Below are 15,568 nucleotides of genomic sequence, written 5' to 3' on the forward strand. Positions count from 1 at the left end.
CCGACCACTTTCGTGGCGTTCCATGGAGCTGAAAAACGCCACAGGCTGCGTGCATGCATCAGGTGGCTGCACACAGGCCACGCCCCTCGTGGGGCACCGCTATTTAAAGAACACCGGCGTAACGTGATGGACCTGCATGGACGAAAGCCTAAATATTACGGGTGTGGGGAAACAAATCAATTTGAATTCAAATCGCGATTCTCCCGTTGTACGATTCAGTATCGATTCTCATTTTTCAAAAATCGATTTTTTTATTTATTTATTTTTTTTTAGGGCCCGCAATGGCCCATTGCAAAAGGACTCCCACAGGGAGTCCTTATGCAATGGGACATAAGGACCTATTGTTCTTCTAAGGTTTTATTATTATTATTTATTATTCTTTCTTATTCCGCAGCTTTGCGCACTACTTTCACCTCCTTAACATGCTTCAAAACTCACCAAATTTGACGCACACATAAAAAAACTCGAACAAAACTCTTTGGTAAAAATACCAAACCCCAAAACTCAAAATTGCGCTCTAGCGCCCCCTACCAATGTCGTAGAGACATGAAACAAAAACCTCTATGTAGGTCTCACTTAGACTTAAATTTTATTAATTTATTTTCTCGGGCAAAAATCTACAGGAAGTTTACTATTCCCCCTTCAACACTAAATTTTAGTAAAATCAGTCACTTTTGCCTCTTTCAGCTGTAATTTGACCCCCTTAACATGCTTGAAAACTCACCAAACTGAACGCACACATCAGGACTGGCAAAAACTGTTATCTAATAAAAAAAACCTAACCCCAAATTCAAAAATTGCGCTCTACAGAATTTTTTGAATAAAACGGAGAAAAAACTGCTCCTCGGAAGAAAAAAATTACAAAACTGCCTGTAACTCCCACTGGGAAGGTTGGAGAGAGATTAAACAAAAACCTCTATGTAGGTCTCACTTAGACCTACATTTCATAAATTGACAACCCCCAGCAAAAATCTACAGGAAGTTTACTATTCCCCCTTCAACACTACATTTTAGTAAAATCAGTCACGTTTGCCTCTTTCAGCTGTAATTTGACCCCCTTAACATGCTTCAAAACTCACCAAACTGAACGCACACATCAGGATTGGCAAAAACTGTTATCTAATAAAAAAACCTAACCCCAAATTCAAAAATTGCGCTCTACAGAATTTTTTGAATAAAACGGAGAAAAAACTGCTCCTCGGAAGAAAAAAATTACAAAACTGCCTGTAACTCCCACTGGGAAGGTTGGAGAGAGATTAAACAAAAACCTCTATGTAGGTCTCACTTAGACCTACATTTCATAAATTGACAACCCCCAGCACAAATCAACAGGAAGTTTGCTATTCCCCCTTCAAAACAAAATTTTTGTAAAAACCGGTCACCTTTCTTCAAAATCTATCTCCTCTGAGCGCGTTTGTCGTTTCGCCTTCAAACTAACACAGGTGAGAGATAAAACCCTTGTGATTAAAAGTATAGAACAACTTTTTAATACCTGCTCTGGTTTTGATTTTATGACCCTTCTAAGACCCGCTGCACTGATGCTCCTGCGGTGCTGTTTTTTTAAGATGGCTGCTCAAAAGCAGGAAGCACCTATGTGCCCACACAATGCAGACAAGGTAGGTACACTAGACAAAAGTCTTGGGACACTTCAGACTAAAAGTAGACAAAAGTATTGGGACACTTAGGACTAGCACCTGCCAAATACGCGGGCCCGACCAACGCTGCTTGCAGCTTTAATTTATTTTATTTTTTATTTTATTAATCAATCCAACAAAAGAATACAAAGCAATACCATAACAATGCAATCCAATTCCAAAACCAAACCCGACTCAGCAACACTCAGAACTGCAATGAACAGAGCAATTGAGAGGAGACACAAACACGACACAGAACAAACCAAAAGTAGTGAAACAAAAGTGAATATTATCAACAACAGTATCAATATTAGTTACAATTTCAACATAGCAGTGATTAAAATCCCTCATTGACATTATCATTAGACATTTATAAAAATTAAAAAAAGAACAATATCAATCAATCAATCAATCAATCTTTATTTATATAGCCCTAAATCACAAGTGTCTCAAAGGGCTGCACAAGCCACAACGACATCCTCGGTACAAAGCCCACATACGGGCAAGGAAAAACTCACCCCAGTGGGACGTCGATGTGAATGACTATGAGAAACCTTGGAGAGGACCGCATATGTGGGTAACCCCCCCCCCCTCTAGGGGAGACCGAAAGCAATGGATGTCGAGTGGGTCTGACATAATATTGTGAGAGTCCAGTCCATAGTGGATCCAACATAATAGTAAGAGTCCAGTCCATAGTGGGGCCAGCAGGACACCATCCCCGAGCGGAGACGGGTCAGCAGCGCAGAGATGTTCCCAGCCGATGCACAGGCGAGCGGTCCACCCTGGGTCACGACTCTGGACAGCCAGCACTTCATCCATGGCCACCGGACCTGTGCCCCCCCTCCTCAAGGAAAAGGGGAGCAGAGGAGAAAAGAAAAGAAACGGCAGATCAACTGGTCTAACAGGGGGGCTATTTAAAGGCTAGAGTATACAAATGAGTTTTAAGATGGGACTTAAATGCTTCTACTGAGGTAGCATCTCTAATTGTTACCGGGAGGGCATTCCATAGTACTGGAGCCCGAATAGAAAACGCTCTATAGCCCGCAGACTTTTTTTGGGCTCTGGGAATCACTAATAAGCCGGAGTTCTTTGAACGCAGATTTCTTGCCGGGACATATGGTACAATGCAATCGACAAGATAGGACGGAGCTAGACCGTGTAGTATTTTATACGTAAGTAGTAAAACCTTAAAGTCACATCTTAAGTGCACAGGAAGCCAGTGCAGGTGAGCCAGTATAGGCGTAATATGATCAAACTTTCTTGTTCTTGTCAATAGTGTCACAGTGGCTTACACTTGCATCGCATCTCATAAGCTTGACAACACACTGTGTCCCATATTTTCACAAAGATAAAATAAGTCATATTTTTGGTTCATTTAATAGTTAAAACAAATGTACATTATTGCAATCAGTTGATAAAACATTGTCCTTTACAATTATAAAAGCTTTTTACAAAAATCTCCTACTCTCCTTGCATGTCAGCAGACTGAGGTAGATCCTGCGGAAATCCTATGTATTGAATGAACCGTTTTGAATCGGGAAAATATCGTTTTTGAATCGAGAATCGCGTTGAATCGAAAAAAAAATCGATTTATAATCGAATCGTGACCCCAAAAATCGATATTGAATCGAATCGTTGTTTACAGAGACTCTTTAATAGATAATTTAGGAATAAATTAATTGAAATGTATTTTTGTTTACAGATAAATCAAGTAAATAAAGAAAAAATAATAAATACCCGTTGTGTCCTGAGCAAGACACTTCACCCTTGCTCCTGATGGGTGCTGGTTAGCGCCTTGCATGGCAGCTCCCTCCATCAGTGTGTGAATGTGTGTGTGAATGGGTAAATGTGGAAGTAGTGTCAAAGCGCTTTGAGTACCTTGAAGGTAGAAAAGCGCTATACAAGTACAACCCATTTATCATTATTTATAAATAATTAATAATTATAATCAGAAATAAAATAATACAAACAGATAATAAATAATAATTACAAAATATATATATATATATATATATATATATATATATATATATATATATATATATATATATATTTATCTGTAAATATTATTATTTTGTTTTCCTGCTGTTTCTTTTTTTGGGGGGACAGGGGTGGCATCGTTGGGATATAAACCAAAAACCTTTTTTTTAATGTATTTATTTATTTTATTTTTTTAAATGTATCAATCCAACAAAACAATACACAACAATACCATAATAATGCAATTCCAATTCCAAACCCAAATCCCACCCAGCAACATTCAGCATAGCAATAAACAGAGCAACTGAGAGGACATACAAACATGACGCAAAACAATCCAAAAGCAGTCAGACAAAAATTAATATTATCAACAACAGAATCAATATTAATAACAATTTCAACATAGCACTGATTAAAAATCCCTCATTGACATTATCATTACATCCATCCATCCATCCATTTTCTACCGCTTGTCCCTTTTGGGGTCGCGGGGGGGAGGGGGGGGGGGGGGGTGCTGGAGCCTATCATTAAAAAAATTTAAAAAATGAGCAATAGTAAAAGTATTTTTACATTTACATTCATCTACGGAGCCCCTAAAGGGACATGGAGGGGAAAAAATGTTTTGCGAGTTTTCGCAAAAGGTTATTTTCCTATGTCAGTGAACCAGAAGTAAAACAGACACAGCGATGGAGGAGCCTACCCATCATCTGTGGGAGAAGTTTATTGATTTCTAGTTTAGTATTGACCTAACATATAAAGACATCAAATCGTATTATGGTCCCACAACAGAGCACAGATGATGGGTAGGCTCCCGCATGCTCCCGCTACTCCATCGCTGTGTCTGTTTTACTTCCAGTTCACTGACGTAGGAAAAAAAAACTTTTGTGAGATCTCGCAAAACATCCATGTCCTTTTAGGGGCTCCGTAGACAACAGCTATATGATGTATGTAAATATGATGCAATGGATAGGAATGTCTGATGTTGGATGTCAATAAAAATTAAATGTAAAATATTTTTTAATAATCCCATTCAAATGATTTAGGGGTGTCACACTCATTTTAGACCGGGGGCCACATGGAGAAAAAATCTACTCCCAAGTGGGCCGTACTGGTAAAATCACGGCACAATAACTTAAAAATAAAGACAACTTCAGATGGTTTTCTTTGTTTCGAAATACAACAAGCACATTTTGGAAATGCCATCCATCCATCCATCTTTTTCCGCTTATCCGAGGTCGGGTCGCGGGGACAGCAGCCTAAGCAGAGAAGCCCAGACTTTCCTCTCCCCAGCCACTTTGTCCAGCTCTTCCTGGGGGATCCCGAGGCGTTCCCAGGCCAGCCGGGAGACATAGTCTTCTCAACATCTCCTGGGTCTTCCTTGTGGGCTCCTACCGGTCGGACGTGCCCTAAACACCTCCCTAGAGAGGCGTCCGGGTGGCATCCTGACCAGATGTCCGAACCACCTCATCTGGCTCCTCTCAATGTGGAGGAGCAGCGGATTTACTTTGAACTCCTCCCGGATGACAGAGAAAGAGACCCTATCTCTAAGGGAGAGCCCCGCCACCCGTTGGAGGAAACTCATCTCGGCCACTTGTACCCGTGATCTTGTCCTTTCGGTCATAACCCAAAGCTCATGACCATAGATGAGGATGGGACCGTAGATCGACCGGTAAATTGAGAGCTTTGCCTATCCTGAAAATGTACACATCATAATGTTGTCCCCACCTATCTGTGTTCCTTTGTGTGTAGAGATTCCAGTCATTACAATCTACGCTCGCAGGATATCCTCCACATGTTGGATCCTGCAGCCAACACAGAACTTGGAAAAAAAGCATTCAGTTATGCTGCTCCCTGGTCATGGAATGCCATCCAGAAAGATCTGAGGCTACCAGAATTGATCACTTTGGGAGAGTTTAAGTCTATGTTAAAAGATCGAGAAACCAGTTCTCTTGGGAAATGTACTTGCTTTTAAATTGAATTATTTCTTCATTGTTTTAAATAATTTTTGACCTGTTGTGGTATGACTGCTGTTGTTCTGTTGTATTGTCTTGTTGTAATTATTATTATTATTATTATTATTATTATTACTTTGATTGTGCCGCCCTCTTTGTCAGGTCGCTCTTGAAAAAGAGATTTTAATCTCAATGAGTCTTTACCTGGTTAAATAAAGGAAATTGATTGATTGATTGTTGGTGTCACGGCGCAAGCGCATGCCTCAGTGCACTCTGCACACCTGAAGCTGATGAGACGCCACGCTTCTTAAGCCAGTGCAAACCTGCGTTCAGGGCCAGAACGTAGCTACTTGTACACGTACAATAAGCCTATGTGCTTGCTCGCTCTTTGTGTTTTTTCCCCCGTCGTGCTCACTGTGTCTTGTTTTGTGTCATCATCCAGCAGCTCGTCTTCCTTCCCCGGTCTCGAGCTGTGTGTCTCGTCTCCTCGGATCCCCTCTGGACTCTCTGCTGCGTCCCTGGATCTCGACCTCACGCCTGCCCTCTGACCACGACGCCTCGCTCCAGCCCTTGACCTCCCGCCTGTCTCTAGACCTTCCAGCCTGCCTTGCCCTATCTGGCCTTCCGCCTCGATTTCAACACGCACCTTCAACACCACCTGGTAACAACCCTCATTTACTTACTACACACAGTCACACCATATTCATTTGGATTAAGTACACACTTCACATACATTTGATTATTTCAATAAACAAGCTGCAAGCTAACGACGTCACTGTCTCCGTGCCGTCTCCTTTTACCGCTGTACCGTTACATTTGGGTTTTTTTACCCTTACATGTTGCGGTTAATAGTATTCTATCTTTATTTGTCGTCATATATACTTTCTGAATAAATGATGTGATAATGTTGATCAGTCAACTCATTGGTGTTAATTTTCAATCCATCAAGATACAAAAATAATATCAAAATCAAATTACAGAATATTATTTATGTTCGGTTCAGTTCAGTTTCACTTTATTTCGAACATGCATACGACACAATGTAATGCATCACACAATTCCAGTTGTTTCATTACAGCACGTCCGAAAAGTAGTAGGAAGAAGCAGAGCTTATTTAATCCTACCCCTTTTCATACCATAGCAATTTTATCCAATTTCCTTGTTCTCTGGAACAGAACAGTGAACACATAAATACTATACAATAGTAAGCAAACAAATATTAAATACAAACATCTTTGTTTCAATTAAAAAAAAAGGAAAAAATTAAAAAGGAAAAACATTTATGTAATTTGCTAATTTTCCTCGACTGGTGCACTAACATCATGTTTATTTTTTTGACATATGTAGCATCATCTACAAAGATACAAAGTATTGCTATTGCAACATCCAGTGGACACATTTAGAACAGCAGTTTCTTTCATTCAAAAATTTCTGCTCATTTTATACTGAGCAAACTCATCCCGCGGGCTGGCTAAAACCTTTTCCTGGGCCTGATCCGGCCCACAGGCCGTAAGTTTGACACCCCTAGTTTAGTCTTTATTTGAAGGGACAATGCACAGAGACATTAAGCTCAAAGACAGATATGTTCTGCACCAGATTACAGCTAAATAGCTCGTTTCCATCTGCAGTCCCTGGCTACCTAAATTAAAGAGATACAAAGGACATGCAATCATAACAATACAATTATACTATAGCATGTCATCAAATTAAACAAGTCATAAAATGCCCTTTCATTGACAGATACTTATACATTACAGCCACCCCTCCTTCACATCATAACACATAGACAATACATGCTCTTGTTCACATCTGTCATCTTTTATTTATTATTATAAAGACTATTTACTGATATTTTCCTATTTACATACATTAATATAAATAAAAACTTCTTAAAGTAATAACATACTATAATGTATTTTATATATTAATGTTACTATAATCTGAATATAAATTCATAGTTTTGATTATGGTTGGGCAATTACAGAAATGATCTCACACATTTCATCTTACTCATATTTCAATTATCTCTTTAACTATCTTCATATTTATTAAACCTCATAGCCTGCTATACAATCATAGGTGCCGATCTACATTTCTGCCAGTGGGTGCTCGGTGTGTGTTTATTAAAAACAAATTATTTTGTAAATGTAAATAAATACATTAAAATTAAAAAATATTTTATTCAATAATCAATATGTTTATTTTCTGTATCATTGATTTATTGTACTCTTATTTTATATAAATGACAACCATTGATCACAATTTTGTCTTATTACAGCAACCATATTTTACTTTTGTTTAATTATTATCCATATTATTATTATTATTATGAATAGGCAATTTTATATTTTTTTCCCAGTTTAATAAATATTTTAATTAGTACTAACTTAATATATATATATATATATATATATATATATATTGACTTATATTTATATATAATGTATACATATATATTTATATATTTAATATATTTATAACACATTGGTTCGTATAAACTACTACAAAGTGTTTTGCATTTTAACTGATATAATTTTTATGGAAACTTTATTACTTTATTATTATGACCGAAAGGACAAGATCACGGGTACAAGCGGCCGAAATGAGTTTCCTCCGCCGAGTGGCGGGGCTCTCCCTTAGAGATAGGGTGAGAAGCTCTGTCATTCGGGGGGAGCTCAAAGTAAAGCCGCTGCTCCTCCACATCGAGAGGAGCCAGATGAGGTGGTTCGGGCATCTGGTCAGGATGCCACCCGAACGCCTCCCTAGGAAGGTGTTTCGGGCACGTCCGACCGGTAGGAGGCCACGGGGAAGACCCAGGACACGCTGGGAAGACTATCTCTCCCGGCTGGCCTGGGAACGCCTCGGGATCCCCCGGGAGGAGCTGGACGAAGTGGCTGGGGAGAGGGAAGTCTGGGCTTCCCTGCTTAAGCTGCTGCCCCCGCGACCCGACCTCGGATAAGCGGAAGAAGATGGATGGATGGATGGAACTTTATTTTATCAAATAAATAATATTTTTTTATGTGTCTATAAAGTTAAAGTGGTACTTTAACTTTATTACCATATTGATCTGAGTATAAGATTTTTTTTTCCTCCAAGAAACATAGTCTAAAAAAGACGGCTTGTTCACACCTGCACACTGGGAGGTGGCGCCAAACAAATTCTATCCAAGCGAGTCAGAGCTTTTCTTCCAGTCACTCACACACACCCGAGATGAAATACAGCCACAACACAGAGAACAGCTGGGGAAGACTTGTTTTAAATGTCGTTACAACAGAGGAGGAAATATGATGCTGATTTTAAAAACTGACCAAAGAACTGTTGTTTGTGGTTCTCTGGAAACTCTCCACACTCAGCTGCCAGCAGATAAGGAAGTCCAATCAATAAACAGCTGGTCACTGACCATCAGAGAGTCTGCCAAGCATCAGCTATAATGGTATTAATGGAATTATAATCAATACAGTAGGTTTCTCCACACGGTGGCGGACTTACTTTGGTTGATTAAGTGCAGCTATGTAAGATCATACAGTTTCTGGATAGCTGGTGTAAAATTTAAAATGCTAAGACTAATAAGACCATGCTTAGAAGACCATGCCTTTGTCTCCAGTAGGTTAGACTACTGTAAAGGCCTTCTCACTGGGCTCTCTAAACATGCTGTGGAGCAGCTGCAGTACATCCAGAATGCTGCTGCTCGAGTCCCAACAAGAACCAGGAACTACGACCATATTAGTCCAGTGCTTATGTCACTGCACTGGCTTCCTGCTGCTCAGAGAATAGACTTAAAAACAGCTCTGCTTTTGTACAAGTCTTCATGGTCTTGTGCCAAAGTATATCTCTGACATGTTAGAGCCGTATGAACCGTCTTCAGCTCTGAGAACGTCAGGGAGTGGTCTCCTGCTGTTGCCCAGAGTCAGGACCAAACATGGTGAAACTGCATTTCAGTTTTATGCTCTTAAAATCTGGAATAGTCTTCCTGAAGATGTACGATGGTCGTCAATGTAGGCAATGTTCAAATCCAGCCTGAAAATACTTTTATTTAATTATGCATGTGACAACTAAACATGTTTCATTTACACTGTTTGATTGATTTTAATTTGAATTAATTATGATTGTTTTTATGATGATTGTATTTTCTGATTTTAATTTTAAATATGATTTAATGTTTTTATTTGTACCCTCTTTTAATTTTCTGTAAAGCACTTTGGACCTCTCTGGTTAAATTGACTTGTGCAAAATGTGCCTGACCAAGCGAGAGAAGTGTAATTTGAAGCTATCATTTGAATATTTCTGACTTTGAAGAAGAAGGGTTTTGGTTGGAGTTCGGACTTAAGCCAAATGTGATCCTGCATATCAGGAGCACCCTTGAAGGGAGAAAGACAGAGTCAGAACCTGCAGAAAATCAAAAGAAAGAAGAGCAGCTTGACGCTCAAAATCAAGACAAAAAGAGGTATTTTATTTTGCGTCCTCATCTACTGATGTTTTCCTCAAGACGCTTGAGAAAATGCTACAGAAACTTGTACAGGTATATGCTTTTTTTGCCTCATAATGTTAACCATATCAGTTTTGAAGTAAGCATGTACCAGGGCGACAAAAACGTGCAATTGATCCAAATAATACATTTACATTTGTTTATCCACATTGTCTCAGAGGGCAAATGGGCTCCAGTTCTGTAGATGATGTCACACCAGGAGACGAGTCTGGCGATGGAAAGGGGGCGTTCCAAATGCAGTTAGTTATTTAATCATAACTCAAAAACGAATTGATATAATGGGAAATGACTGACAAACTCCTTTTCAGGGGCAAAAAAAACATGCTATTTTGACTACATGGCGATATGGACGCTATTTCGGGGGGGAAGACATGGAAAACAAAATAGGTCTGTCATGCAAAACACAAATATCCACTTCAGAGGACGCTGACTCTCAGGAGGTTAGACCAGGCAGGCTCATCCAGCTGGAAGCGGGTCAGAGGCAGCGTCATGGCCTCCCAAACTGGTTTAAATGTAACTTAAAGATGTAGATTATGGATTTTACTATGTAAAGTGCTTTGAGTCTCTAGAATAAAGCGCTATATAAACATAATTCCCTTCACTTCACTAGGAAGACCTCCACGATGTCACTAAAATCTGGAACTTTTTATGTTGTTTGTATTTATCTATTTAATTATAATTGTAATTGTAATTTTTTATGTAATTAGATTTTCTAATTAATTAAATTATTTTGAAAAATATATTAATATTATTATTATAAATTATAATGTATTAGTTTTTTTTAACTCAAAAGCGACCATTTGAGACTCCTATTTCAAAAACGGTATCACTGTTACGACATAATTAAAAACTCTTAACTTGTACAATGGAGGAGCTTCAAAACATTCTTACCTGTCACTTTTTTTTAAAAAGCCAAAGAAAAAGCAACTTCTGAGGCGCATTTTCTTGAACACGCCGTGCGTGCTGTTTCATTTCCAAGAAGATGAGATAGTAGAACATCACAAACAGGATTAGTTGGGCTGGGCTGCAGAGGGGAGAGAGTACAGGCAGTCAATCTTCTTCATTTTTATCAGATTACTTCAAAGGCGTCTGCATGCGCGAGTGAGCCCGCATTAGTTCTGATAGGCTGCACTCTCAAGTCAATTAAACGTCTCTCGTTATGGTTTCTTCTCCACCATTCTGCAGTCTCGATAAAGGTGCAGACTTGGTGTACCTGTAATCCTCAGCGTGAGGGCTTACATAAGAACCCCTGCAGTGGCTCAGTGCTGCAGCACAACCCGAGAAGTCATTATTAATATCTCGAGTTCATTGTCATTTTTCATTTTCCCACCAGCATGCATATATTTGAGAGGCGAACACACACACACACACACACACACACACACACACACACACACACACACACACACACACACACACACTTATTGAGACCTTTGAAAAATGCCTACCTCTTTAGGACCACCCTTTCTAGATATATGAAGATTTGTATTTACAACATTAATAATATATTACATACTATGCAAATATAAAAAAGCTTGTTGTGAAAAATGAGTTGGAATTTCACAAGAAAAAGGTCACAATTTCACAAGAAAAACTTAGAATTTTGGCAGTATTATAATAAAAGTTGTAATTTTACCCAAAGCAAGTCAAAATTTTGCATGGAAAAAATGAACTTTTGTGCAATATTATGATAAAAGTTGGAATTTTACTCAATAACATTCCCAATTTGACAAGTAATCTTTCAAATGTTGGCAATATTATAGTAATAATCTGAATTTCACTTGGCAAAATTATGACAAAAGTCCTAATTTTACTCAAAAAATGTCACTGTTTTACAAGAACAACAAAAACATTGGAAATATTGTGATAAAAGTAAAAATTTTATATGACAAATGTCACCATTTTGCATAAAAAAGTAATAATTTTACATAAAAAAAAGTAATAATTTTACAAGAAAATATTGCAATATTACAGAAAACAGAAATAATATGGGAAATTGTTCCCAATTTTATAAGAAAAAAGTCGACACATTGTGAGAAAAAGACTGCTTTTAGTTAAAAAAATTGTTTGTTTAATTTTTTGTTGGTAATTGGTTTTTAATCTTCATTATTTACTTCAAGTTATTACAGTATGTCCCTTTATACATATTTATTTATTTGTTTTAATTAATTTTGGCCAAAGAAGGGGTATTTCAATGTCTTACACACACTTGTTATGTCATATGTTGACCAGAGGGAGAGCACTTTTAAAACCGAGACACACCCAATTTGAAAAATCCCACTTTTTTGGGACCACCCTCAGGGGTGCAAATGAATTCTCTATTTTTTGTTTTTTGTAATGTGCTTAAGGCTGATGACAAAGGAGTCACGGACCACAGATGACCCCTGTGCCGCACTTTGGGCAACCCAGCTGTAGAAGCTAACTGTTAATGGCCACTATAGTTTTAGTACCATAGTGTATTTGTTCATCCGGTGGTCACATATGGGACGCGGGTTGTCTTACGTCAGCACCGGAAGCCGTAAAATCAGCTGTTCACCTGGCGGGTTTTTTCGGGGATGAATAGGGAAGTCCTTCTTTAGCTGTCGTCTTGTTTTGTCCTATATTTCTGCCTTTGCACCTGTCAGTCTTTACTTTTGTATGCACATTAAATCAACAAAAAAAATCCTGATTTTGGAGCAATGTTCACGGACTCTAGTATTTGGCTCTCTATTAGATGCAATGGTTTTCCGTATTGGGACCATGATTTCAGTCCTAGCTTATTCACTGGTCCTCATATGGAAGGTACTTTTCCGTGTTGATGTCTCAAGAAGGGTAGAAATACAAGAACACACACACACACACACACACACACACGCACACACCGGCGTGCACTCCTTGTACCCAAGAACGAGATCAAAGTCCCGTTTGCTCTTTTGTTAAAAAAAACTTTATTTATTTCCTTGCATGTCTTCACTCCACACAAAAGGTGTATCCAAAAATATACAGTCAGTAAAAAGGTCTCACCTCACCTCATCTGGGACCACCTGCAAGTCTTTGATGGGCTTTGATTTCAGTAATGTTTTAAAAGTCTTGGGAGATGTTGGTTAAAAGGCTCTCTAAACACAGACTAGGACCATTTATGTCCATAAATCACATAATAATGCTGTTAGAGCAGGGCTTTGCAAAGTATGGCCTGTGGACCATTTACGTATATTTACATACATATACGTACATATATTTACATACATATACGTACATATATTTACATACATATACGTACATATATTTACATACATATACGTACATATATTTACATACATATGCACACCCTTTAGATATTACTGTTTTCCAATGAGGTCTATGTCTTTTTTTTTTCTTTTTTTTTACTTTAAATCAGGGGTGTCAAACGTACGGCCCGCGGGCCTGCACAGGTTTGATCCGGCCCGCGGGATGAGTTTGCTAAGTATAAAAATGAGCCGAAATTTTTTAATGAAAGAAACTGCTGTTCTAAATGTGTCCACTAGATGTCGCAATAGCAATTCTTTGTATCTTTGTAGATGATGCTACATACTGTATGTACAAAATATAAACCACATGATGTTAGTGCACCAGTGGATGAAAATGATCAAACTACATAAATAACATCCTGTAATTTGATTTTGATATTAATTTTTTATCTTGATAGATTGAAAATGAACACCAATGAATTGAATGATGAACACTATCACATAATTTATTCAGAAAGTATAAATAACAACAAATAGAGATAGAATCCTATTAACCGCAACATGTAAGTGTAAAAAAACAACAACGCTATTGTCATGTCTGTATTATCATGTTTTGTTTTAAGTCATGTTTTGTTTAGTTTCTGTCTTTTCACTCCCTTGTCTGGTCACCATAGCAACCATTAGTTTTCACCTGTCACGTCACGCACCTGTTTCACGTCTTGAGTCACGCACCTGTTTTCGCTAATCATGTCTAGTATTTAAGTTCAGTGTTTTTCAGTTTGTTTTTCTGACGACCTCGCACCCCATACCACACCCCATATATGCTTCTGCACACCCTTATGATGCTTGCTGCTCTTTTTTCATGCCGGTTCCATGCCAAGTAAGTTTTTGTTTTTCAAGCCACAGTTAATGTTTTTGTTTAATTGTTCATAGTTTATTCTCCGCCACTGTGCGCGCTTTTTGTTTGATCCTTTTTTTTGTATTTATAGTTAGTTCTAGTGTTTCAATAAAAAATGTACCTTAATTCCCGTCTCGCCCGTGCCAACTTTCCGTTGCATCCCGGAAAAGCAAACTCCCCAGACCAAGTCCTGACAGTTATGATTTGTACATTTTCAGAATGTGCTTGTTCTATTTTTAAACAAAGAAAACAATCTGAAGTTGTCTTTATTTTTAAGTTATCGTGCCGTGATTTTACCAGTCCGGCCCACTTGGGAGTAGATTTTTCTCCATGTGGCCCCCCATCTATGATGAGTTTGACGCCCCTGCTTTAAATTATTGTGCTCTAATCACTGTTAATACATGTTGGTAATTAACCTCTTAATTTGATCACAAATGTTATTTTGTGCATTGAAACTGGAAATATTTAAATAGGCACTTGTGCTCATTCACAAAAAAAAAAAAAAAACAGTGTTCCGTTTTGTAAAAAAAAAGGTGTAACATACCAACATATGGAAAAAGTGAACCACTGTGAATACTTTGCGATTACACTTTGCATCGCAAGGGACTGGCCAACATGACCAGGTTCTTTCTGATTTAGCTATGTTTGCTGCAGCGTGTTTTTATTACACGTCCAGTACGACGGACAATCAACCTTGAATTGGACCTGTAACGTCTTGAACGTTTCCGGCACAGGACAGACGATGTCATCTCCCCACACCCCACTGCCCTTTAAAGCCATACATAAGGATTCGTATCACTTTATTGTGTCTGCCAGGCGTAGTCACTATAATAGCCAGGGGGAGGAGAGTTCATCTTAAAGGTCATGCTTTGTCCCTCGGAGGAAGTAGAAATAGTCTATAAAACTCTTCAATGCACAGTGTATGTACTGCAGCATTAAAGTAAATGCATCATTTTTAATGTGCAGCATTTTTTTTGCCTGGGCAGGGCCGTCCAAAATGCAACCCGGGAGCTATTTGTGGCCCGCAGCTTGTTTTTTATTGGCCCAAGACAAAATAAAAACAATTGCACAAAAAAAATAGAAAATGCAATTTTGGGAGAAACTACCTGCCAATGCTTAAATGTATAAGCCGCTTAAATGTGCGAGCCAAACTTAAATGCTAACGTTTGCATGCTAACACTTAAAATGTGTCAAGTGCAAGTCATATGACTATGAAGCGTACATATGTACAATTAGCTAAAATTGTTAGCATGCTAGAAGGACCATCATGCTAGTTGTTAGCAAGTATCATGTTCTATGACTCTGAGGTGTTCAGCTACAAAATTGACCAAAAAAAAGTTAGCATGTTAGAATGCTAACGTAAACATGTGTCGAGTACCAAGTCATATGACTCTGGGGTGTTCCTCTACAAA

Source organism: Nerophis lumbriciformis, linkage group LG11, assembly GCF_033978685.3.
Source record: "Nerophis lumbriciformis linkage group LG11, RoL_Nlum_v2.1, whole genome shotgun sequence".
NCBI lineage: Eukaryota > Metazoa > Chordata > Actinopteri > Syngnathiformes > Syngnathidae > Nerophis > Nerophis lumbriciformis.